The sequence below is a fragment of the Geotrypetes seraphini genome, chromosome 3 (assembly GCF_902459505.1).
Source record: "Geotrypetes seraphini chromosome 3, aGeoSer1.1, whole genome shotgun sequence".
In the NCBI taxonomy this organism is placed as follows: domain Eukaryota; kingdom Metazoa; phylum Chordata; class Amphibia; order Gymnophiona; family Dermophiidae; genus Geotrypetes; species Geotrypetes seraphini.
Window position 1 is genome coordinate 126,172,553 of NC_047086.1, and position 25,164 is coordinate 126,197,716.

The 25,164-nt window shown below is 40.9% G+C and overlaps 1 protein-coding gene across 13 annotated transcripts in view; it reads right to left on the minus strand.

Annotated features, from left to right (window-relative positions):
- The window catches only part of HMBOX1 (homeobox containing 1), a 425,772-nt gene that overhangs the window by 255,926 nt on the left and 144,682 nt on the right, over window positions 1-25,164 (minus strand). For all 13 annotated transcript variants that reach the window (XM_033938850.1, XM_033938859.1, XM_033938852.1 and 10 more), the window contains exon 2: window positions 11,001-11,154. The gene's annotated coding sequence lies outside the window, so the exon portion shown is untranslated. The remainder of the gene's footprint in view (window positions 1-11,000; window positions 11,155-25,164) is intronic.

Sequence of the window (25,164 nt, forward strand, 5' to 3'; positions counted from 1 at the left end):
CAAACCTATTTGTCAGGAAAGTCAAAAAGTAAGAGGATAAAAGAAGCTATTATGATTTTTATAAAAGATAATTAAAAATGTAAGTAAAAAAGGTGGCTGATGTTCATAAAAACTGAATATGATTTCAATCTCTCCTAAACTGCTGTTCCCATAACCACCAGAAACCTCATTTAGAATACTGGTGAAACCTCATTTAGAATATTGTATACAATTTTGGAGACGTCACCTTCAAAAAGATATAAACAGGGTGGAGTCGGTAAAGAGAAAGGCTACTAAAATGGTAAGTGGCCTTCATCATAAGGCATAAGGCGACAGACTTAAAGATCTCAATATGTATACTTTGGAGGAAAGGTGGGAGAAGGGAGATATGATAGAAACATTTAAATACCAATGTGGTGAAAATGCAGAAGAGACAAGTCTCTTTCAATTGAAACTCTGGAATGAGAGGACAAAGGATGAAGGTGAAAGGAGATAGATTCAGATTCAGAAGTAACCTCCAGAGAATACCTTTTTATGGAAAGGGTAGTGAATGCTTGGAATGGTCTCCCGATGTAGGTGGTGGAGACAAAAAGTGTATCTGAATTAAAGAAAGCTTGGGACAAGTACATTGGATCCCTAAGGGAAGGAGGGGATAGTAGATGGCATGGTTAGGCAGACTAGATAGGTCATATGATCTTTATATGCTTTCATTTTTCTCAGTTTCTAAAAATATTTTTCAGACTATAGCATCAAATACTGGCACAATTCTCTCCTGCTGCCCATGGTCTTCAAGAAAAGAACATACTGAAGTAATTCTGGTGACTACAGGGCTGGAAGGGAAGGGTAAAATATAGCTACTGCCTTGATCCAGCTCAGCTGCCACAGAAATCTTTAAAAACAATTTTCCAACCTCTGTGTTTTTAGTTTAATTTCAGTCCTCTTTCTCTATTTTATCTTGGTTTTATTTCTTTGTCCTCAAATTCCTTCTTTTAAAAATATAAGCATTATCATACTGAGACTGACCGAAGGTCCATCTAGCCCAGTATCCTATTTCCAACAGTGGTCAACCCAGGTCCCAAGTACCTAGATAGATCCCAAGTAATAAAACTAATTTTATGCTCCTTATCCTAGGAATAAGCAGTGGATTTTGCCAAGCCATCTCAATAATGGCTTGGGGAATTTATCCAAACCTTTTTTTAAACCCCCCTAAGCTAACTGAGTTTAATTACACATTGTGTGAAGAAATATTTTCTCTAGTTTGTTTTAAATCTACTACTTAGTAGCTTCATCGCATGCCCCCTAGTCCTAGTATTTTTGGAAAGAGTAAACAAGCGATTCACATCTACCCTTTCCACCCCCCTCAGTATTTTATAGACCTGTCATATCACTCCTGAGCAGTCTCTTCTCCAAGATGAAGAGCCCTAGCCACTTTAGCCTCTACTCATAGGAAGTCGTTTCATCCCTTTATCATTTTTGTTGCCCTTTTCTTCCAGTTTTTCATCCATGTGGTCATCATTTCTTCTTCCTCCAAGTATATTTGTCCCTCCATAGTTTCTCTCTACAGCTTTTCTCATCTCACTTTCTTTTCCTTTTCTTGTCTCCTCTACTTCTCATCCTATTCTCACCTTCATGGCTGTTCTTTCCACCATGACTCCCACTTTCCCTAGGGTTGCATTTTTCCCAGTTCCATACTGCTACTCTCCATCTCTTTCTCTATGCAGCTTGTGTCCCCTCTGCCTGCTCTTCTTCCACTCTCCCAGATTATGTCTCCTTCTGCTAGCAACCTTCTCCCACACAGCCCATGCTCTCTTTCTGTTTCTTTCACCTCTCACAGCCAGTGTCTACTCTTCTCCCTCAGCTCCACTAATTAGTCCTTGTCTCTATCACCTAGCCTCTCTTGCCTTTACTGCTCCTTTCTGTTTCCTCCAGCATTTCAGAGCAGCATTGTCTTTCCTAACCAGTGGACCCTTTCCTTTACCTCTTCTTTGCCCCCTTTATTCCTCTCTTACTACCTGTCTTTTTTGCCTTCACCCCTTCCTTGCCCCCTTTAATTCTATCCCAGTACTGCTCTGCCTTTTTTTTTTTAACTTTAACTGCCATAGGCATTACTTTAGCAACATAGGTAAAATTGTCATGCCAATACTAGGATTACCAGACGTTCAGGAAACCTGGACATGTCCTCTTTTTAGAGGGTTGTCTGGGTGCCTGGACAGACTTTCCAAAACTCGTCCATGTCTGGAGGGCCTCTGAGCTTGCGTGAATGATGTCACACGCATCTGCGCATGCTCGGAGACCTTCCAGATGTGGCCTGGAGGTCAGAAAACAAAGATGAGGCTTTGCGTGGGGCAAGGTTATAGGTGGAACAGGGTGGGGCTGGAGCATTAGCACCTCAGTCATTTGAGCCTGCATAGGTATGCGCAACACACAAATAGAAGATTAGATTAGATTGTTTAAAAATTACTGCAGAAGCACTTACTGGTTCCAATTTAGAAGGCACTAAGGACTCCTGCATTATGGATGTGCTAACCAGTTAGCATAGTAGAAATGTTGGCACACTAGCTGATTAGCACAACCACACCCATTCTCCACTCCAAAACACCCCCTCCCCCCAATTATATTAATTACTGCACCCATAGTGCACACAAATGGCAAAACTTTAGTGCATCCCATTAGACCATTTTTGCTGAGATAGGCATGTGTTAGCACCTAACACAGCTTAGTGAAGGGGACCCTTTAATAGTTACTCCCCTAAAGTATAAACTGCTTTTTACGATTAGCTGTGCAAAGAGGCTTCTGAACTTGAACATAATGTTCTATTCAAAAGAATAAAAAAAGGAACATGGTTTATCTTTTGATGGATTTTTATGCTAACAAATAATCATCGATGTATTATACCACATAAAGGACAAGCTATCGATTAATAACCTTACAGGCCTGATTTTATACCAGGAGACCGATATGAAAAGTTCAAACAGGTGTCCATTTTAAGCCCATCTTTATAAAGGCAACATAGGCACCTTTATGCCTTTAGAAGTTTCCTAGAACAGGGGGCGGAGATCAACCAGAAACGGAAGTGAATGGCTGGCTAGCGTGTGAGCTTACCCGGACTCCACGCCGATGGGGAGAAAGTCAGCGTGCTGCCCCACTGAATCCTATCTGTGCAGGAGAAAAGAAGGACTGCCTCTGCAATGCCATTGCTGTGAGTGCATGGGCTGAAGAGTTAGGCGCCCTGCATTTGAAGGATCCTGGTGAGCCCTAGCAGGGGCGGAGAGAAGCAATTGTCCCGTGGTGTCTCTGCCGCGAGTGCGAGCAGTGCAGGAGGGTATTCTCCATCTGATGGATCTTGGCGGGCCCTGCTGGGAGCGCAAAGGCTGAAGAGGAGGACGCCCTATACTCGAGGGACCCAGGCAAGCCTTAACAGGACTGGAGAGGAACAATTGTCCTGCGGTGTCTTTGCCGCATGTGCGAGCTGCGGAGGAGGGTGTTTTCCCTCCGATAGATCTTGGCAGGTCCTGTTAGGACTGGAGAGCAGTGTGCCTGATCCTGTTTGGAAGTAGAGGTGCGGTCTGAGACTCGGGAGCCTGCTGTGGAGGAAGAGATATAGGTGTGAAATTTTGGCTCCATTGAGAGAGCCTTGCTGGTGCTGGATATCGGGTCCCGGATCTTTGGTCGTGATTTCCAGAAGCTGACTGGAGTTGGAAGAATTTTGGAGGTTTGGAGCCCTGGAGGTTTGAGACCCTATTTTCAGTAGCATATGGTATAATTTGAGATGAGGAGGATTCTTCCATGCTGGGATTTGGGGAAGGACTATGATAATAATTAATGAGTTTAGCCTGTTGATAATCAATTAATAGAACCTCCAACTGGACTTGCTATGAAGAAATTAGGTAACTAATATTTAAAAAAAACCCCAAAAATCCTGATTCCAACTGAGGGGAAAATACTTTGGAGATGAGAATTTGCGTATTCACATCAAATAAAGAATAAGGACAGTAAACCATAAGAGTGGTACTAGATTACGTTTAATTAGTGAGGAAAACAATAACTGAAAGGCTTTTCCAGGTAAAATAACTTTTGATTTAGCCATACTGTGAAATTTCTGGATTATTTAGTTATCTGGAAGTGGAATAATACTGAAATTATGACTAATAAAAAAACTAGACCGGATCTTAAAATATTTGCTTATCGAGCAGAAGAATCAGAGGAAATGCTAACTTCAAAGCAGACTCCGACACAGGAAGAGGCCAAGTTAAATACACTTGGAAAAGAAACGATAGAGACATTAGAATCCCCTCCAGTATATTCAGTATTAGCCAGTAAAGGGGATTTGCAACATTGGATAGCTGATATTAAACTCTCATTAGCAGTATTTACCTCAGATAGTAAAGTAAATATTGATGGTTTACATAAAAATATAGATATGAGCCAGAATCTCCAAGAATTTGAAAAACGGATTATTATACATGATCAAGAGATATCTGAAATTCAAAAACATTGTAAACAAACAGATTTATCAATGGAAGAACTACTCCTCAAAGTTGAAGATGGAGAAAACAGGGCAAGGCGAAATAATCTGAGATTTTGTGGAGTTCCTGAATCAGAAGAACTTATAGAACCGGTAACTTTTATACAATCTTTATGTCATAAGTTCTTGCAAGCAGAAAATTCAGAAGCAAATTTGCCACTCATAGAATTTGAACGGATACATCGTGTGCTGGGGCCACATAAAGTGGAGAGACCAAGAGACATTGTAGTATGTTTCTTACGATATCCACAGAAAGAGAAAGTGCTACAGGCAGCATGGAAAATTGGCCATTTGCTGTGGAATAATGCAAAAATAGAATTGTTTGCAGACATTTCCTCAGTGACTTTGAAATGAGGTTGAGAATGCCATGAAGTTAACAGATGTTTGCAACAAAATAATATCCATTATAAATGGCATTATCCATTTGGGATTTCTTTTATGATAGAACATAAGCAATATAAAGTAACATCAGCATCGGAGGCCCAACAGTTACTTATACTGGCCAAACTTTGGACTAATGAGGAAGAAAAACATCAACTGGAACAAATACAACCCTCAACTACGGGACTGTCAAACCAGAGATGGCACAGAACAGATCAAAAAAAGCGATTACAGAGACATGTAGAATAAGAGTAACTGTATTACTAATTAGAGGAATTGATAAAATTTTGATCAATATTTGCTAGATCTAAGGGGGGGAAAGAAGGTGTTGAAATGGGGCAGATAATAGATAATTGATAAAGGCATGGAGAAACCAGGGTAAGGTCAACTTTCTTCAACCCTACCATCTGGAAGTGGTTCTGACTTCTGGTCCTTTCGCCTGGAAGTCAGACCTGGATCTAGAGGTAGGAGACGAGTAAGGTATAGACCGGTTGGGGGAGGGGAGGGGAGTAGGGTATAAATGGGTAGGGGATGTGTGCAGAGAGAGGTATGTATGAGATATGATTGGTGGAAAGGTATACATAGCTTTGTGGAGTGATTGGGAAAAATGTATATTATGGAGTGTATCTGTAGTAATTTTGTGCCCAACATATGGCTGAATGTGTTTTCATGTCCATGAATGTTCAGGGACTGAATTCTCAGCATAAACATAGAAAGATGACGGCAGAAAAGGGCTATAGCCCATCAAGTCTGCCCACTCTACTGACCCACCCCATAAAGGACAACTTTATTTTCAAGAGGCTAGTAGAATTAAAATGGCCATTGGTTTCCTACAAGAAACACATTTAGCACCAGCCCATGAAAGATTTTTCTCTCATGTATGCTATAAAGAAATTTATTTTGCTTCTAACAAATTGAAATCTAAAATGAATGGGATGGCTATTGTATTTGCTAATTATGTATCTGTAAATGTAAAAGAGGTGGTCTGTGATAAAGAAGGTCGATCTTTGCTCTTGAAAGTACATATGGGGGGGCCAATTATACACTTTATTAAACCTCTATGCCCCCAATATGAATCAAGGTATTTTCTATAATAGAGTAAGGGATATACTGACAACATGCGGAAGGGAAAATGATTGTAGGAGGTGATTTTAATCTCACCTTAAATTCTAGAACTGATGTGAATTATGGTAAAGTTGAGCGATGCCAACTGCGTCTATTTATAGAGTCCTGGGATCTCAATGATTTATGGAGACATCAACATCCGACAAAGATTGACTATACAGTACTTATTATTCAGATGTCCATTCCTCCTATTCTAGAATTGATCTCTGGTTGGTGGCAAAAGATCTGATGGAGGTTATTAGAAACTAGGACCATGCTCCAATTTGCTTTAATCTAGTGATGCAATCTATCCAACCTGGCAGGAAATATTGGCGACTAGATGATAGCCTCTTATTAGACCCCCAACAACTGGGTAAGGACCTAGGGGAATATTTACAACTTAATGATACTGGAGATATTTCCTCGGAGAACCTTTGGGAATGTTTAAAAGTGGTTATACAGGTCAAAATTATTGGCATTGTGGCCCATGCTCGGAAGATACGCATGCTTAAGACTGGGACCTTGCGAGATCAGATATATACATTAGAATGGGATCATAAGGGTGGGAAATTACCCCCTGAGAAAGAAGCAAAGTTACAACAACTTAAGTTAGATCTCCAGGCGCTAGACTTGGAGATAATCAGTACCAAGCTTCAATGGCTATGCCAGGAACATTTTGAAACAAATAATAGAGTGGATATATTATTGGCTCCTAAGTTGAAAAAGAGACAGCTTCGCAATGTTATCACATGGATACAGGTCTCAGCTGGGGACTGTACTACTCCAGATCATATCCAACAGGCCTTTATTAATTATTACTGCCAATTATATCAACCTGAGCATAAACTGAAAGAAGCCAATATCCATTCCTATCTAGATTCTATATATCTACCTAGCCTTACACCAGGGGAAGCTACTGAACTTTCTTTGCCCATTTCAGTGGATGAACTAACATGGGCTATTAAAGATATGTCGATGGGAAAATCGCCCAGGTTAGATGGTTTTACTGCTAAATTTTATAAGACATTTCAAACAATTATGATTCCACCTTTGTTACACTTTCTTAATACCCTGGTAGAAGGACAGGAATTGCCTTTTTCCTGGCAATTAGCTGGTATTACTTTGGTACTAAAACCAGGTAAAGATCCACTATCTTGCTCTTCCTATAGGCCTATTTCATTGCTAGATGTGGGCTATAAATTGTTCACTAAGATTTTAGTCAACGTTTGCAGACATACTGTATATGCCCCATTTGGTAGTCGACGATCAATCTGGGTTTGTACGCCAGACTTTTGACAATATTCGCCAGGTCTGCCATATATTGTGGCAAACCACTGGTGGACACGATTCTACTCTTATCCTGGGTATTGATGCTGAGAAAGCATTCAATAGGGTTTATTGGCCCCATCTGTTTCAAGTATCTGGAACTTACCTTCACTGGCTTCGGCTGCTTTATAGGGCCCCTCTGGCCTCGATTAATATCAATGGAGGATATACTGAGTGTTTTACTTTGGAGAGGGGGACCCATCAAGGTTGTGCACTTTCACCTGTGCTCTTTGCATTAGCTATGGAGCTTCTTGCACAATTGGTATGACAAGCTTCAAATATTTTAGGTATAAGTTGTGGTGGGCTGGAAACAAAAATATTATTGTTTGCAGATGATATTCTATTTACAATACGAGATCCTCACACATTGCTGAAGGCTGTAGTGGAAGCTCTGACAGCCTATAGACAGGTGTCAGGATTTCTGATAAATAAGTGTAAATCAGAAATTTTGGATTTCCAGTAATTATCCCTTTAAATGGGCTCAACATTCATTACGCTATTGGGGATCAATTTAACTAGGCAAGTGGATCTGCTATATGCTGCTAATTATCCTCCGCTTTTGAAAGCAATTTGTCAGGATATGGAGAGATGAAAACATCTTAATATCTCTTGGTTCGGCAAGGTACAAATGATTAAAATGGTGATCCTCCCGAGGCTACTGTATCTTTTTCCAGCCCTACCAATTCCTTTACCTAGGAAATTTTTTTTTCAGCCTGGAACGGAAGATATTTGCTTATATCTGGCAACATAAGACCCCAAGGGTATCTCGTGTTATGATGTACCAACCTAGGAAGTTTCGATATTACCATCAAGCAGCCCAATTATGATATTTAACCAATTGGAAGTGGGATAGGGGAAAATCTTGGGTGCGTATAGAGCAGGAGTTATTGGGCATGATCCCGTTGTGGACGATACCCTGGTTCCAATTCCCACAAATTACTGCCATAGCTATGATGTCCAATTCAGTAATATGACACATTCTTGATATGTGGATCCAGGTGCATAGATGATGTTTTGGGAATAGAATTTACTTTATGGGAGCAGCTATTGTATATATGCCCAATTTTGCTCCAGGTGAGGTTGATGTGGCCTTCCATAAGTGGGGAAGGAAAGGTCTTACAACATTGGACCAGTTATTGGAAGATGGGAAAATTGTCCCTTTTGAAGTATTGATGGAAGAATATAGCCTCTCATCGAGAGATCTATTCTATTATAGGCAAATTGAAAGATTCATTATAAAAGTGGTCAGTAGAGATTTGGTCATCTCTGAGCAATCGAATTTAGAGAGAGCTATGGTAAAAGAGAGTGGGAGAGGTAGTATCACTAGATTATATAATGCACAATTGGAGCATCTTCATCCCCCATTGAAATATACACATCGCTGGGAAAAGATCATTGGCAAATGTTATACTGATAAAGAATAGTCTAAAATAATGCATTCCCTTCTTTATGGCAACTATAGCAAGTAACATGATAGAAAATGGCTATTTTGTTGGTACTACACTCCAGCGCGATTGCAAGCTATGTATGGGAAGGGACCGGATAAATGCTAGAGAGGATGTGGTGAAGTGGGTACTTTTGAACATATATGCACAGACTTATTGGGACAGGGTGATTTCTTTTATTGAGGCAGTGTTAGATACTTCAATACCCAAGACTATGGAGTGCTGCTTGCTGAATGTGGGGCCAACTGCCCTGTCTTGTCAAGCAGCAGAAATGGATACAGGTCGACTTATTCCAGCATCCGCTTGGAAGCAACCAGATCTTCCAATGCTCCAAATTGCTGTTGACCAAGGTTCAATTTATACAACAAATGTCAAAATTGACTGCTCTTCGGAGAAACCAGATACACAGTTATAATACTATATGGGGTGCATATGATGTTTGGATCAGTTCTCAAGTGAGCAATCCTATCGACTCTTGAACTATAGTTCTGTATATTTTTATATTTTAGAATCTCCTGCACACATCCTCTCACCGGGGTGGGAGGGGGGAGGTGAAGGGAGGGGGGGTGGATTATTGAAGGAATAAAGATAATTCGATATTTCTATTATGTATTAAGACATAAGATACGTAATGAATTAATGTATTGTTCTAAGTTTGACTATATAAGATTGATGTTTTTAAAATTTATTTGAATTATTTAATAAAGCATTTTGGGGAAAAAAAAGAATTTTTCTAGAACCAAATCTGTTCTCCTCAAAATGCACTCTGAAGATCCCTGAATGGATATCAGGCAAAAGTAGTGCATATACTTTCCATGTCTGTAGTTTTCATGTATATGTGGACATGCAATATTATAAAAGCTCTTTTCCATGTAACTCTTCATTACTTTTTGTTTAAAATATTTCCTATTTTGGGGGTTTGCATTGTTTAAATAAATAAATAAATAAATATTGTTTTTAATGTTTTTATATACATTTTTTAATGATTTGCTATTAAAATTGATGCAGCATTAAGGGGTAATTCAATAAACATTTCACATGTAAAAACCATGGGCTCCTTTTACTAAGCTGTGATAGTGGTTTTAGCGCACGCTTAATGTGCACTGAATTGCCGTGCCCGCACTAGATGCTAGCACTAGCATTGAGCTGGCGTTAGTTCTAGATGTGTAGCACGGGTTTAGCACGTGCTAAAATTCTGCGTGCGCTAAAAACGCTATTGCAGCTTAGTAAAAGGAGCCCCATGTTTTATATGCATAATAGAGCTTTCATAAAATAATCCAACAGGTTATTCATGTAAATATAGACATGGTGCCAAGAAGACATGTATTTTTCAACAGCTCATGTGTAGGCATGCACTGGGGCAGAGTTTGGGGGAACATGGACAGAGTCATGATTTACATATATATTATATACCGGCTCCCAAGCAGGCATAAAAATCTGCAGCTTCAATCTAGCTGGGTTTTTGTCAGTTTGCCTCTGGTATTTTATAAAGCCATTTAGGGCACCTACCTGTACATATATTTATTAAATAAGCTAGAAATAGATACCTTCTTGCCTTCTCCACCTAGACAACCTGTTATAAAATTATCCTCATAAGGTTCTTTAATTTTACTAAAAAGTAGGTTGCCTTTTGTCTGGTAAAAGTATTGTTGGAATCAATTTAGAAATGTCTTGGAAAATGGGACATGGACATTTTTGGCAAACAGCTTTATTACATTTTTTTGTAGGAGAATCAACAAATTAGGTGGAAAAGATGATGCCTGTGTTAGGTTAATGAATATTTAGAACTGAAAGCTGTTCCTCGGGCAGTATGCTTAATCCCAATTAAAAAAAAAATCTATTGTGTCTGATTGTTTTGTTCCTATTTCTTCACTTTATGAAGATGATTACAGAATTATTTGGATAATAGTTGCTGTTATCTGGATAATTCTTTTGGAATATCAAGCCCTTATTGTACAGCCTCAATTTGTGTAATAGTAAATACATGTGAAGTAGTGGAAGCTTCCGCTAGCTCACTGCTCCTGTGCTTCAGCCATGTTTTGAAGGGAAGAAAGGGGAAATGATTTAACATGCTTATTCAGTCCAAAGCTTCTCAGCTGAGACTGTCAATTAGTGGCAGTTATGAAGATAAGTTTAGCAATGTGAATACCTAGCTAATGGGGGTAGGACTCAGCCCACTAATTGCTTTGCATACACAGGCAGCCATCAAACAGAAGCAATAACAATCAGCTCCTACTGACCTGAGCCAGATTTACACTGTGGACGTAGAGGAGAAGGCTATGTATTCCTGCGTCAAATTTTTGAGCTGGTCTCCAAACTGAAGTCATCCAATTCTGTCCAAAAATGGGATAAAAAATGGAAATCCCATGGCCAGACAGCAGGTTTTCACGGAAGCTGAGGAAAAACAGAGAAAACAATTGGAAAAATACATTAAAAAACCAGGGATCTGCTTTGATTATTAGGAAACAAGTTTAATGTAGGGGATTGCAACTAATTTTTTGTTTGGGACCTACACAATTATCAGACTCAGTTTTAAGGCTCCTGAGGAACCGTATCTGTGCTCAAAGCAGTTAAGTGTAGGGTAATTTATATCAGAGCACCAATGTAGGAAAGGCAATTAATAGCATATGTTGTTACAATTTTATAAATAGTACTTATGTGTCTTTAGAAAATAGCTTCGACAAAGACTCTTGCTTCTGCTCCATCAGTTCAAATGTTTGAGTTTTACAAAATACAGTAGACTCTCAGTTATCCAGCACCCACCCATGGGGTTGTTAGATGCTGGATAAATGTAGTTTCTGGTTGCTTGAGAGTTACTATTAAAAATAGGCCTAACTACCATAAACTCTGTATTGACTTGATATTAATATTGAAATATAGTAAATAAAAGCACACACTTATGGGTCCAGCAGCCATCCATCTCCCCTCTCCTTTATCTTGCAGGTCAAGCATTCATGTCCCTCCCCACCCCACCCAGGTTGGCCCTCTCTCCCCCTGCATGGATCTAGCCTCCGATGGACCTCCTCACCCAGTAGAGCCGATATCTCTTATCTGTGGCTTTCCTAAAGCAGCAGCCCCAGCAGGGCCTTTCCTCTGCTGTGTCAGAAGTGACACAGCAGAGGAAAGGCCCTGCTGGGGCTGGAGGGCGAGAAGGAATTGTCGGGTCAGGAGCATGAAGATGATTTTGGAGGTTGTCCGGACAGGAGCATGGGAGACAATTTTTTTTTTTTGACAGTTAGTTGAGAGTGCCAGTTAACTGGGATTCTACTGTACACATATATGTGCCAATCTCAGCCCTGCTCATCCCTACACATATATCACATAGAAACAGGCACATGAAAGCAATTCTATAATTACGTGCTCACATTTGTATGCCCCTTTATTTGTGTAAATGCAGGGTAAAAGCAAAGTTACTCACCTGCAGCAGGTGTTCTCCAATGGCAGTAGGAGATAGATTACCACAAATGGGTAATGCCACTGACAGACCTCTGGTGCAAATGCTGCCCAGTATTTTAAATCTTCTAGAAGCAGGTTTGACTGCATATGTGCATGCGCTTCCCCACCTGCCCAACTCACGCAGGACCCATAATTGGATAAAAAGCATAAAGCATAACTTCTAGGGGAGGTGAGAGGAATGTAGTAATCTGTGTCTTGCTATCCTTGGAGAACACTTGCTACAGGTGAGTAACTTCATTTTCTCCAAGCACAAAAATGGCATCAGCTTACCACAGACTGGAATTCCTGGCTATCAAGCTCACTGAAATAAAAAAACAAAATAATGGACAATAAAGTGTTGCAATTGGAAAGACTAACAAGGAACCAATTAACCTAGAGCCTATGTACATTCCTGCTTTATAAGTGCAGCCTGGAAGAGGACAAAAATGGGCTTAAGAGGGTGCAGTTGGATTTTAAACTCCAAACAAATTCTGCAGAATTGTCTGGTCAAACTGACTTTAATGTCAGGAGTCTTGCTCAAGGCAGTAATGAGATATGAATGTGTGGACTGAAGACCACATTGCAGTTTTGCTAATCTCATCAATGGAGGCTGACCTCAAGTGGGCTACTGACGTAACCATGTCTCTGACATTGTGAGCAGTGACATAAAGTGCATATACCTATGGCTGCCCCTATCCTGTTTGGGCAAAAAGAAGCAAAAAGTTGGACGGACTTTAGTCTGCCCCACATAGAAGGGTGGGTATGAGGTTTTAGGAAAAATGTTGTAAGAACAATTGACTAAGGTAGAAATTACAACACTTTCAGAAGAAATCTAGGATGTGTGCAGTAGTGCTGCCCGATTCACGATTCGAATCGGTTCACCGATTCACTTTGGGTGAATCGATTCGAATCGATTTAAAACGCCAAAAAATTGGCTTCCCGATTCATCTGACCCTCCCCCTAGCCCCCTAAAGCAGAAGCGCCAGCGCTGCTCTTGCTGGCTGGTCGCTGCCGCACCTGCTTTAGAGGGAGAAAGGAGAGTCAGTCTGGAAGTGCTGCTGTGCTGGTCTCCGGTTTCCCCCCCTCCCTAGCATCTGGTTTCCCCCCTGGCCTCCCCGAAGGACTATGCACCCCCCACAGGAAGGCCTCCGTGTTCCCCCTGGCCTCCCTGCACCATTTACCTCATAGCTGTAGTCTGCAGCGAAGATCGTGGTTACAGTGTCTTTGTAAACTTGCTTTTGAGCTGTTTCCTCCACCGCGATCCTGCCTTTGATGTCTGAGGAGGGGTGGGACCGCAGCAGAGGAAACAGCTCAAAGCAAGTTTACAAAGACGCTGTAACCGCGATCTTCGCTGCAGACTGCAGCTATGAGGTAAACGGTATAGGGAGGCCAGGGGGAACAAAGAGGCCTTCCCGGGGGGCAGGTGGGTATGCAGTCCTTCGGGGGGGACAGGCCTTTTGGGGGTGCAGGCCTTCAAGGAGGGAACAGGCCTTCAAGGGGGGAACAGGCCTTCAAAGGAGGATAGGCCAGGGATGGTGGCATAGGCCTTCAGGGGGGACAGGCCTTCAAGGGGGGGAACAGGCCTTCAGGGGTGGGGTGCAGGCCTTCAGGGGAAAATGCACGCCTTCAGGGGGGACAGACCTTCAGGTGGGGCCCTGGTGTAGATGTACATGGAGGGAGGGAGGGAAGGGGGGTTCAAAGAGACATGCATTTGCTGGACTTTGGGGGGGGAAAGAAATAATGGGTCTAAAAATAGAGGAGAGGGAGAGAGATGATGGACAATAGGATTTAGGGAGGGAAGGAACAGAAAGGGAGAGAAGTTGGACACAAGGGATGGTGTGGAGGGGGGGATAGAGATGCTGGATAGGAGGGTAATTGGGAAAAGAAAGGGAGAGATGGTGAACCCTGGGGTGGTGGGGAAGGAGGGAGAGATGCTGGATGAAAGGGTAGTTAAGAAAAGGTGGATATGTGGAGGGAGACAAAAAAAAGGAAAGATGCCAGACCTCCTGGGAAGGGAAGGGAAATGGAAGGGGAGGACAGATATGGCAGATGGATGGTTAGAACGGAGAAAGAAGAAAGAAGGAGACCCTGGCAAGCAAGTTATCAGAAGACAACCAGAGCCTGGGACCAACAAGATTTGAATAATGACCAGGCAATAAAAGGTAGAAAAACTAATTTTATTTTCCATTTTCTGATTACAATATGCCAGATTTGAAATGTGTATCCTGCCAGAGCTGGTGTTAGACCACAAACGTGAGTTAGGATTTAAGAGAGAGAGGAAAAGTCTTTTTTGTTTGTTTATTTTGTTTACACCACAGCACCAGTGTGGTTAGGAAAAGGAAAAGGGGGTGAAGAGGCTATAAAATAAACCCACCAGGATGTTTGAAAAAAAAAAACCAAAAAAAAACAAAACACCCAATTGGGCAGGAAAATCGAATCGAATCAAAAAACCAAATCAATAGGCTGAATCGTATCAAAACTTTTTTTCCTGAATCGGGCAGCACTAGTGTGCAGACATCTACCCTGTTATAATGACACATAGTGTAATATGGCTCAGGTATTAGAGCCTAAAGCTCACTGACCAAGCCTGCTGGTGACACACAAAAAACAACACCTTCTAGGTCAAATAATTCAGATGACATGAGCCAAGTAGTTCAAAAGGAGTGAGTGATACTGAGGTCCCATGACAATGCTGGAAGTCTGATGGGGGGGGGGGGGGAGCTTTGTGAAATACAAACTCGCAAAAAGTAAATAACTAGAGGCTGAACAGAAAAGAGTTTATCCTCTACATGTTGATAATAAGTGCAAGTGCATTGAAATGAATCCTTATAGAGCTGGTCTTTAATCAAACTCAGACAAATGTATAAGGTACTAAAGCAGTTTCTGTTCAGGACAAGAAAAAGGACCTGGGGCTTTGCCTTTATACCAGACGGCCAGCATTAACTATTAAAAGTGTGACACCTTTTAGTGGAATCTTTCCTGGAAGCTGGGATGACCTTGGAAACACCATCAGGCAGTTGGTGGGATGCAAATTCTAGGCCTTTAACATCCAAGCTGTGAGGGCAAGGATCTGGAGGTTGGGATGCAGGAAAGACTCCTCATTCTGGGTAATGAGGGCTGGAAAACATTCCAATTTGTCTCAGCCAGTAAAGCGTGATGCGGATCATGGTGCCCGGTCATGCTTGAATTTCAGAGAAATAGGAGGATATGCATATAGAAGGCCATTCTCTCAATCAAGGAGAAAGGCATCTAGTGCTAGTCTGCCATGTGACCTGAGTCTGGTACAGTACTGAGAGACTTTGTTGTTGAGATGAGTGGCAAAGAAATCCACCGCGGGGGTGTCCTGCTCTCGGAAGATCTTCCAGAGAACTCTCATTCTGAGAGACCACTCATGGTTGAAGAACTCTGCTCATCCTTCCCACAGACCTGATTTTGCTCACCGGGTATGTGGCTCTGACTGGAGTCCTATTGCCATATCCTAATTGCTTCCTGACAAAAGAGGTAGCATTGGATTGGAATAAGAGATTGGGTTCAAAAGCCAATCTCTGAAAGCCTTTAGAGCAGGGGTGTCCAACCTTTTGGCTTCCCTGGGCCGCATTGGCCGAAAAAAATGTTTCTCACAAACGTGCAAACGCTGCAGCAAGACAGAGGAGGGAGCCAGCAAGACGGTAAACACCCAGGGTCAGAAGAGGAAAACACTGCATCGCCCTCGACCAGGGCCGCACAAAATACTTCACGGGGCCGCAGGTTTGACACCCCTGCTTTAGAGCATTCCAAATTGTTTGCTCTCCAAGAAACTGATATGTATCTGAGCCTCTTGAGTAGACCAGTGCACCTGGGTATGAAGCAAATCTACATGAGCACCCCCCTACATCTGTTGTCATAATTTTGTGGGGAGGAAGAATTTGGAATGAAAGACCCATAGTCAAATTGCTCCGAATCATCCACTAGAGAATACTGTAAGTTATGCATCTACATTTACACTAACCTTTCTTAAACTTGTGCATACATTACACTTAGCGTGTAAAGTTGCATGTGCTAGTTATAGAATACTGTCAGTTACACAAAGAAACATGATAGCAGATAAAGTTTCAAGTTTATTATGACATTTGATTAATCGCCTATTCCGAATTCTAAGCGTTGTACAAAGTGATAAAAATTACAAAGTAGAGGAAGACAAACATAAATGACATGTACCATATCTACTAAAACATAATAGTAATTCAGATTACACATACAATACAAAAAAAACACAGGGAAAACTAGGAATGAAATACAATCTGATTATAAAGTAGTACAATTAGGGTTAAAAACAATAGGGAAGGGGATAAAAACAATCAAAATAGTTCAAAATGGATTGAGAGCCAAAAGCAATTCAGTTAATCATTGAATGCATCTTTAAAAAGAAGACTCTTTAATTTGCTCTTAAATTTTCCAAGATTTTTTTCCTCTCTTAAATAAATTGGAAGGGCATTCCAGGATTGGGGAGCCGTAACAGAAAAAATAGACTGCCGCCGCATATTAATAATTTTAAGAGAGGGAATGACCAACAAATGTTGGTCGCTTGACCTCAAGAGCCTTGGTGGGGTATATGGAATTAAAACTCTATAAATAAAAGCTGGGGTTTTGAATGTCAAAGATTTAAAAGTAAGCAGGCATAGTTTGTACATAATGCGATGAGCAACTGGAAGCCAATGGCCCATCCAGTCTACCTATCCACAGCATCCACTATACACATACAATTTAATAATTATCTAACTGGCATTAACAACCAATTGGCTTTAACTGCCTTTAGTTAGCACTAATTAGCAGCTGTGCATATAACTATCCTTAGTTGAGATTCTAGAAACTGAGCACACAAAAACCAAAGCACACAACTGCAACATGGGTAAACCTGGGAGAGGGGTGGCCGGGTCAGAAGCATGCCTAGCACATGTGCGCCCAGGTTACAGAATGCTAGCACTTGTGTGCCTAACTCACAACAATTAGGCACACAAATTTTCACCAGCCTTTCAGCTGGTATAAGTGTTTGCGCATTCAAAATCATAGAACTTTAGACTATTTGATTGAGAATATTCTATTCATCCAGTTCATTAGTACACAGCATTCAATATTTATCTTGTTTTCTTGGATCTCAGTGATGCACCTCAATAATGCTTAGAATTTCATTCCCTTTAAAGAGTTCTACATCAAATTGTCACCAGTCCATTTATATTTTCTTTTTTTTGTATATATAAATCATGTGAACACTTCCACCATTGCAATAAATATAAATGGATTGGTGACGATTTGATGTAGAACTCTTTAACGGGAATGAAATTCTAAATGTTACTGAGCTGCATCATTGAGAGCCACGAAAATAAGATAAATATTGAGTGTTATGTGCAATTTATTAGCACACAACTGTGGACTTATGCTAATATTCTATAATGACAATTATGCATGTAATTACAGATTAAAGAATCTATGCTAAGCACGCAGCATCCCAGTGCCCAATTTTAGGCCCAACTTTAGGCAAATGTTTGAAAATCACCCTCTGTCTATGGCTGGGGTAACTGCAGATGCATACATTTTAGGCTCACTGATGGTGACTTAGGCTAGTACTCCCAGCTGCTGTTATAGAATAGATGCTCCCTTTGCTGCATCAGTGCACCTAGAAGGTACTCTCTTATAGAACTGCTACCTACATTTTCTGAACTCCGACTTTTATGCACTTATGCCCTCAGGCAATTTTATAAGAACATAAGCATAAGCAATGCCTCTGCTGGGTCAGACCTGAGGTCCATCGTGCCCAGAAGCCTGCTCACGCGGCGGCCCAACAGGTCCAGGACCTGTGCAGTGATCCTCTATTTATACCCTTCTATCCCCTTTTCCAGCAGGAAATTGTCCAATCCTTTCTTAAACCCTAGTACCGTACTCTGCCCTATTACGCCCTCTGGGAGCGCATTCCAGGTGTCCACCACACGTTGGGTAAAGAAGAATTTCCTAGCATTCGTTTTGAATATGTCCCCTTTCAACTTTTCCGAATGCCCTCTTGTTCTTTTATTTTTCGAAAGTTTGAAGAATCTGTCCCTCTCTACTCTCTCTATGCCCTTCATGATCTTGTAAGTCTCTATCATATCCCCTCTAAGTCTCCTCTTCTCCAGGGAAAAGAGACCCAGTTTCTCCAATCTCTCAGCGTGTGAAAGGTTTTCCATTCCTTTTATTAGACGGGTCGCTCTCCTCTGAACCCTCTCGAGTAACGCCATATCTTTCTTAAGGTACGGCGACCAATATTGGACTGTTTCTAAAAAGTAGGGTTACCAGATGTCCGGATTTCCCCGTACATGTCCTCCTTTTCAAGGACTTTGTCCTGGTTTTGAAAAGCTTCGAGTTAGCAGCAACGTTGGGATGGCATCTGCGCATGCACGGATGCAACACGGGTGGCATCACGCGTATGCATGTGACATCATTGCATCATACAAGTGCACGTGTAGATGCCCTCCCTGCAAGCGACCAGGTTGAGGGGGTGGGGCTGGGGGTGGAATGGGGCGTGACTCAGGTAGAACTGCGTGGGACTGGGGGCGGGGCCATGGGTCCAGATTTTCGTTATGGAAAATCTGGTAATCCTACTATAAAGCCAAGTTGTTTATAAAAAATTTCCACAAATAAAACAATGTTATATGTGAAAAATAAGGCTTTTATAAAATTACCCTTCTGATGTGCAGGTAATCTTAAGCATGTAGGTTCACCACGATTAACCGGAGATGTTCCTGGAGATGAAAAGGTTTTACCTTTTTTGCTTACTTTGTAAACATTTGCAAATTAACCAAGGAAAAATGTAGGTTAATAGATAAGAAAATATACAGATATATATGAAAAATTAAGAATGCAATAACTGTAACAAATGTATGAAAGTAAAAAAAAATCAAAAGTTCAAATAAAATTAAGGTTTTCAACAAAGGCATATGGAACTTCACAAACATTTTCAAATAGGTTCATTTTGAAAATTCACCAGTACTCAAATTTGTATGTGCAGTTATAAAATTATCTATATAATTCATGTGAATGACAGAACAGTATCCACATTTTCCCAAACAAGAACAATGGTGACACTAGCAGAAAACTGATATAATATCTGTTCTACCTTCAGTAATGCCACTTCAGGAACTGCTGTTAATCTTTGGCTCTTTAAGTCTCAGAACAAAGGCCACACTGGCACACCCTGAAGACTACTGAGAGAGCTGTAAATGCACAATTTATCTATACTCTGCAAAATCTAAGACTAACCTGGTTAGTAAATTAGTAACTTAAAATAACTAGACCTGGTACACAGTTTCTTACCAGAAATGAAATTAAATTGTTTCCAGAGTGCTGCTGCACTTGTTAGCACTATACATAAGTCATAGGTGCATCTCCCCATAGCTGTTCTGAGAACTTGTCATGCTCCATTGCTTTCAAGAACAATTCTGTGTACAGTATAAATGGTGCATTTCCGATTTATATTATTCTTTTTATGTTTTCAGTTCTTCAGGATAGATTGAACTTCACTAATGGAAGGGAAAGAAATGCAGGGCCAAGAGATAGCTCCATGGCTCAGGCTGTATTGCTTTGTGCTGGAATTCCTATCTGGTCTCTGTTGAGGCATGCTGGGAGTCAGATGCACCACAGTGGTCACACCTCAATCTCAGAATAAGAGAGGGAGAGGAGGGGGTGAGTTAAAGAAGGGAAAAGGGGTGAGAGACCTCTCTAGCAGTACTCTTACCTTTTTTATTCAGTTGCTCCAGGCAGTGCCTTTGCTGTCTCCATTTACTGCTTTGAGTGGAAGCGGGTATTACAGTTGTGGGTGGAATACATTTTTTTTCAGTCAATAAGCAAGACTGAGTCAGGCACTCAATTGGGTGACCCCCATCTCATGCCATCGGTACAGAACTGCTCTCCCAGGTTCAGAACTTAGTGTGACGTTTGGGCATGCATAATCCTTCCCGTGCAGAGCAGATTCTTCAGTTACTCAGTTTTGTCTTATTCTGCTTAGCTAAATGGATGCTAAACAAAACTATCCTAATAATTTTTTCAAATTAGATTTTTGATTATTACTGTTATTTGAACTTCTCTTTATTATATTAATTACATAAAAATATAAATAAATGTTCATTTTAATTACATATAAAGATAACACCCATTAGTAATGACTAGTGATGCTAATTTATATGAAAGTAAGAAAAACCTCAGACATGGAGCTATCACCTTACCAGGTATTAAAAAGGTAAAAACCTTAAGCAGTAACTGCTCCTGTCATTGGCATAAAACCTCCCCCTCCAAAACACACACTTATACTTAGGCCCTCCTTTACAAAGCTGCGCTAGTGTTTTTAGCGCCGGCCATGGTGGTAAGAACTCCGATGCTCATAGGAATTCTATGAGCATTGGAGTTCTTACCACCTCAGCCAGTGCTAAAAATGATAGCATGGCTTTTTCTTTTAAATCTTTCTTTTAAAGAGTATTATAAATCTCAAAAAACTACTTCAAAAGACTCTATATCTGTTCAGATTCAAATATTCAAACACCACATAGTCAGAAGGTCAGCAGCATACAAACCAAAAAAAAATTAAAAGTCACTTATCTCTAATTTTTTAGCATGTATGCTGCTGACCTTCTGACTATGTGGTGTTTGAATATTTGAATCTGAACAGATATAGAGTCTTTTGAAGTAGTTTTTTGGAGGGTTGGGTTGTTTTTTAGATGAACTATAAGTGTTTGTTTTGGAGAGGGAGCTGCTTAAAGTATTTTATTTACACTCATATTGTCTAAGTAAGGTTCAGACCTTGCCTGCAGTGTGGTGAAAAAAGTATCTAATTTGCTTGGGTACAGACTAAAACCATAGCAAATGCAAGCACGTGTATCCTCAAAACTGCAGGAATCATCTTGGAACCATTGTGCAGCTAAGAAAAAACTGCTTCAGAACCTGAAAAATCAAAGCAGGGGCTTCTCTGTGCAGAAGTCAGCTAGTTTTGCACATTCGAGTTGAGAAGCATTCATAGAACCACACTCAATTTTCAACAGTTTCAAAAGTCTAGCTGCCCAAGATAACCACTAGACAATATTGAACTGGTACATGAATCTTTGGAGGTTTCCAGGTCCAAAGTGCAGCTGCTTTTTGAGCACTCCACAGGCCTGAAGGTTGGAAGTAGTGGCCTAGTGGTTAAAGCTACAGCTACAGCCTCAGCACCCTGGCAAGTCACTCAATCCTCCATTACCCCAGGTACATTAGATAGATTGTGAGCCCACTAGGATATCGCTGTCTGTATACAGTCTCTTCCTCTGTAAACCGCTCTGAACTATTTGTGGTATTGCGGTATATAAAAATAAAGTTATTATTATTATAGGGAAAATGCTTGAGTACCTGATTGGAAACTGCTCTGAATTGATATCCCAGTCATTAGTAGCGGTATAGAAGCTAACAATAAACTGTTAGATAACCTGATAGGCGGTATATAAATACCTAAAATAAATAAAAATAAATCTTCTTTGACTTTTCCAATGTAGTTGAAAAATAAAAGCATATCAATGCATATGTTCCTTCTTCCGAGTGCCAACAGCTAGGCTCCACTTCTGGAATATAGGTCTAGCTCAGACTGCATGCAGATCACTAGCACAGCACAGAAGCTCTTCAGTGTAAATTGTGTTGTCCCAGAGCAGACATTGCCAGTTTCTTAACACACATTTGTCATCAACACTGGTGCTAGTGATGGTTGTGTATCAATCCTTATTCTAAAAGCTCATAAGATCTTTACAGTCTCTGACATCCCCTTGTAACCCATTCTACAGATATGGTCCCACATACTCAGTGGCGTAGTGTGGGTGAGCAGATCCCGGGCAGGTAGTGCCGCTCCCCGCCCTCTTCTTTCTGCTGCTCCTTCCCGACTACCCCTGGCGCAAATGCATCCCTTCCTCTGTACCTCTTTAATTTTCCCAGCATGAGCAACATCACAAACTTGCTGCCTGTGTGACAGTGTCGGCTCTTTCTCTGGCATCACTTCCTAGGCGCAGAACCCAGAAAAGCACCGATGCTGGTGCGAGCAGCAGTTTGGGGTTGCTGGGCTTGTGCTAGCGAAAAGCTAGAGGTAGGTTGGGGGGGAGGGGGCAGTGAAGGTGCGCATGTGGCATGGAGAGGAGTGGGAAGGAGCAGAGGGAGGGAAGGAGGATGGGTGCTGGCGCCCCCAACAAGATGGTGCCTGGGGTGGACTGCCCCCCCTCCCTTACTATGCCACTGCAAATACTGTATGAGGCAGTCTGCTTTAGAGTATCAGTTAAAAATGTATTTACCACCATTTCCAGGGCATCCTGGCTAGAAAAATGTAGACATCTCCCTGGTTTATATTCCGTAACACAATTTACTATATTATCTCTAATCAATCCATTTAGAATGTTGAGGTATATTTTTAACAGACTCAAACCCAGGCATTTCTTTAAGTCTTTGAGAATTAATAAAATTCCTTGTAGGGGTAATCACCCACCTTCATAAGCAAGATCACCTAGTCTTTCCATACCTTGATGTTTGGTTCCTGTCAGCTACCTCAGATATACAGTATACAGTAAGTAGTTTTAGTTGCTCCTGACATAGCCTTGTATTTGGGTGAAACATAATCCACGTCAGATGCTCTACTCCAGAGAGGTCCAACCTTTTGGCTTCCCTGGGCTGCATAGGCCAAAAAAATGTTTCTGGGGCCGCACAAATGCGCAAATGCTGCAGCAAGACAGAGGAGGGAGCCGGCAAGACGGTAAACACCCAGGGGCAGCAGAGGAAAACACCGCATCGCCCTTGACCGGGGCCGCACAAAATACTTCATGGGGCCGCAGGTTGGACACCCCTGCTCTACTGGGAGATCTTCATTGTTGAATAAGATCCTTTTATCACCATTTGGAAATGCTGATCTGATCTTTGGTTCATATTGCTGATCTAGATTGTACCTCATGAGTTCTTTTGTATTTTTGGATGACAAATATGCATAGACTACAAACACACACATTCACCCAGGAAATAGGATATGAGAGATAGCTTTAATATTATGTACAGTAAAACCTTGGATTGCAAGTAACTTTGTTTGCAAGTGTTTTGCAAGACAAGCAAAACATTTTATTAATTTTTAACTTGATATACAAGCAATACAAGTATATACAGTATACACGCGTCACATCATCACAACTGAGCCGATGGTTCTTCTCTCACTGACGCTGCGGGAGTGTAGCGACTGTTCTAAATGAGCGAGGTGTTGCAATACAAGTACGTATAGTATTTTGTATTAAAGTTTTTGGGTTGTGGAACAAATCGTCTGAGTTTCCATTATTTCCTTTGGGGAAATTTGCTTTGATATATGAATGCTTTGGATTACAAGCATGTTTCTGGAACAAATTATGCTCGCAAACCAAGGTTATATTGTATATTGGTATTAGATTCCTAGTATGTGTTGAGTTAGGATAAAAACTTGTACTGTAACTATGGAAAATTGTAACCTGTTAACTGTATATTATGTATGTAAAGCTGTAACCTATTCTGAGCTCTTTGGGAAAGACGGGATAGAAAATAAATTAAATAAATAAATAATTTCAGCAGAATAATCTGCTCACACAGCTTCTGATTTTAAATGAATAATATTCGTGGCAGTCTTCAACCTCCCATACATGGGGAGGGGGGCAACAAATGGTCTGGCCTGCAGAAATTTGTGGCTGCATTTCCACAGTACATTACATTATATTAATGACTTCTATTCCGCCTGTACCTTGCAGTTCTGGGCGGATTACAAAAGAAACAGCTGGACATTTCCAGGAGAATTACAGGATGATTGGAGAATTACAATTTAGGGTTTAGGATACGGAAAAGATGACTGGGCTATTCCAGTAGATTTACAATTTGGGGAGCTGTACAGTTAGGAGATAGTAAATATACAATTTGGGAAACAGTTGATATGCTTGAGGCTTTGACGGGAAAGAATAACTGGAGATGAGGAGAGGTTTGGAGGGGAATTACATGCAGGGGAAACCAGGGTTAGAGTTAGGACATCTGGATAAATTTTTTGAATAGCAAGGTTTTGATTTCTTTTCGAAAAGATTTGAAGTTGCTCGTTGTTATCAGCAGGTTGGAGATGGTATGGCACACAGAAATGGAATATTAAGACAAACAAAGAAAGAAAGAAAAAAAGCTCCAAAGAAGTTTCCTTCTGAAATACCAGTGCATAGTGCAGTTATACTTCTGTTCGGGCTAGACCTGACTAGCATGACCAGTCAAATATGTACACATCAGCATAGCCTGGTCAAGGTCACATGCACGTCTACAGAAAAAAGTAATGTTTCTCTCTCTTCAGATACTAATCGATAAGGGAGATTGAAGGTCTCTGGTTGTGGTAGGAGGATTCAGAGACAAAGCAGTGTAAACATGAGCATATCAGATAATGAGACCCAAGGTAAAGTTTTGGAGTCCTAGAGAGAGGGAAAGGCCTCAGAAACCCAATTCACAGCTACATGGGCTTACTTTCCACTGACAAGGACAGGTTTGAGGCTCATTTTCAAAGCACTTAGACACAAAAAGTACCATAGAAACTTAGGTTCTTTGAAAATGAGTTCCTTTCCATCATTCTGCATCACATGAGTTCTTGCCAGCTAAATCTAGGCAACTCCTTATAGAATTACCACCAAGAGAATAATTCTAAAAAAATAAAGGTGTCTCAATTTAGTCACCAAGAATGCACCTATTTATAGCTTATTCTATAGAAAGAAATAGGCTCCTATTATCCTTTATAGAATACTAGCATTAGAGATATAAAATGTACCTATATTTTATGTGTGATCTCTTAAATCAGTCATACAGCTAGATTAAATGTTCTGGATTGTTACAGAGTGTATGTAGATCATAATACACATTCTATAACCTGTGTGTGTATGTGTGTCCTGCCCATGCTGTGCCCAAACTCCACCCATATGAATGTTTTGTCTC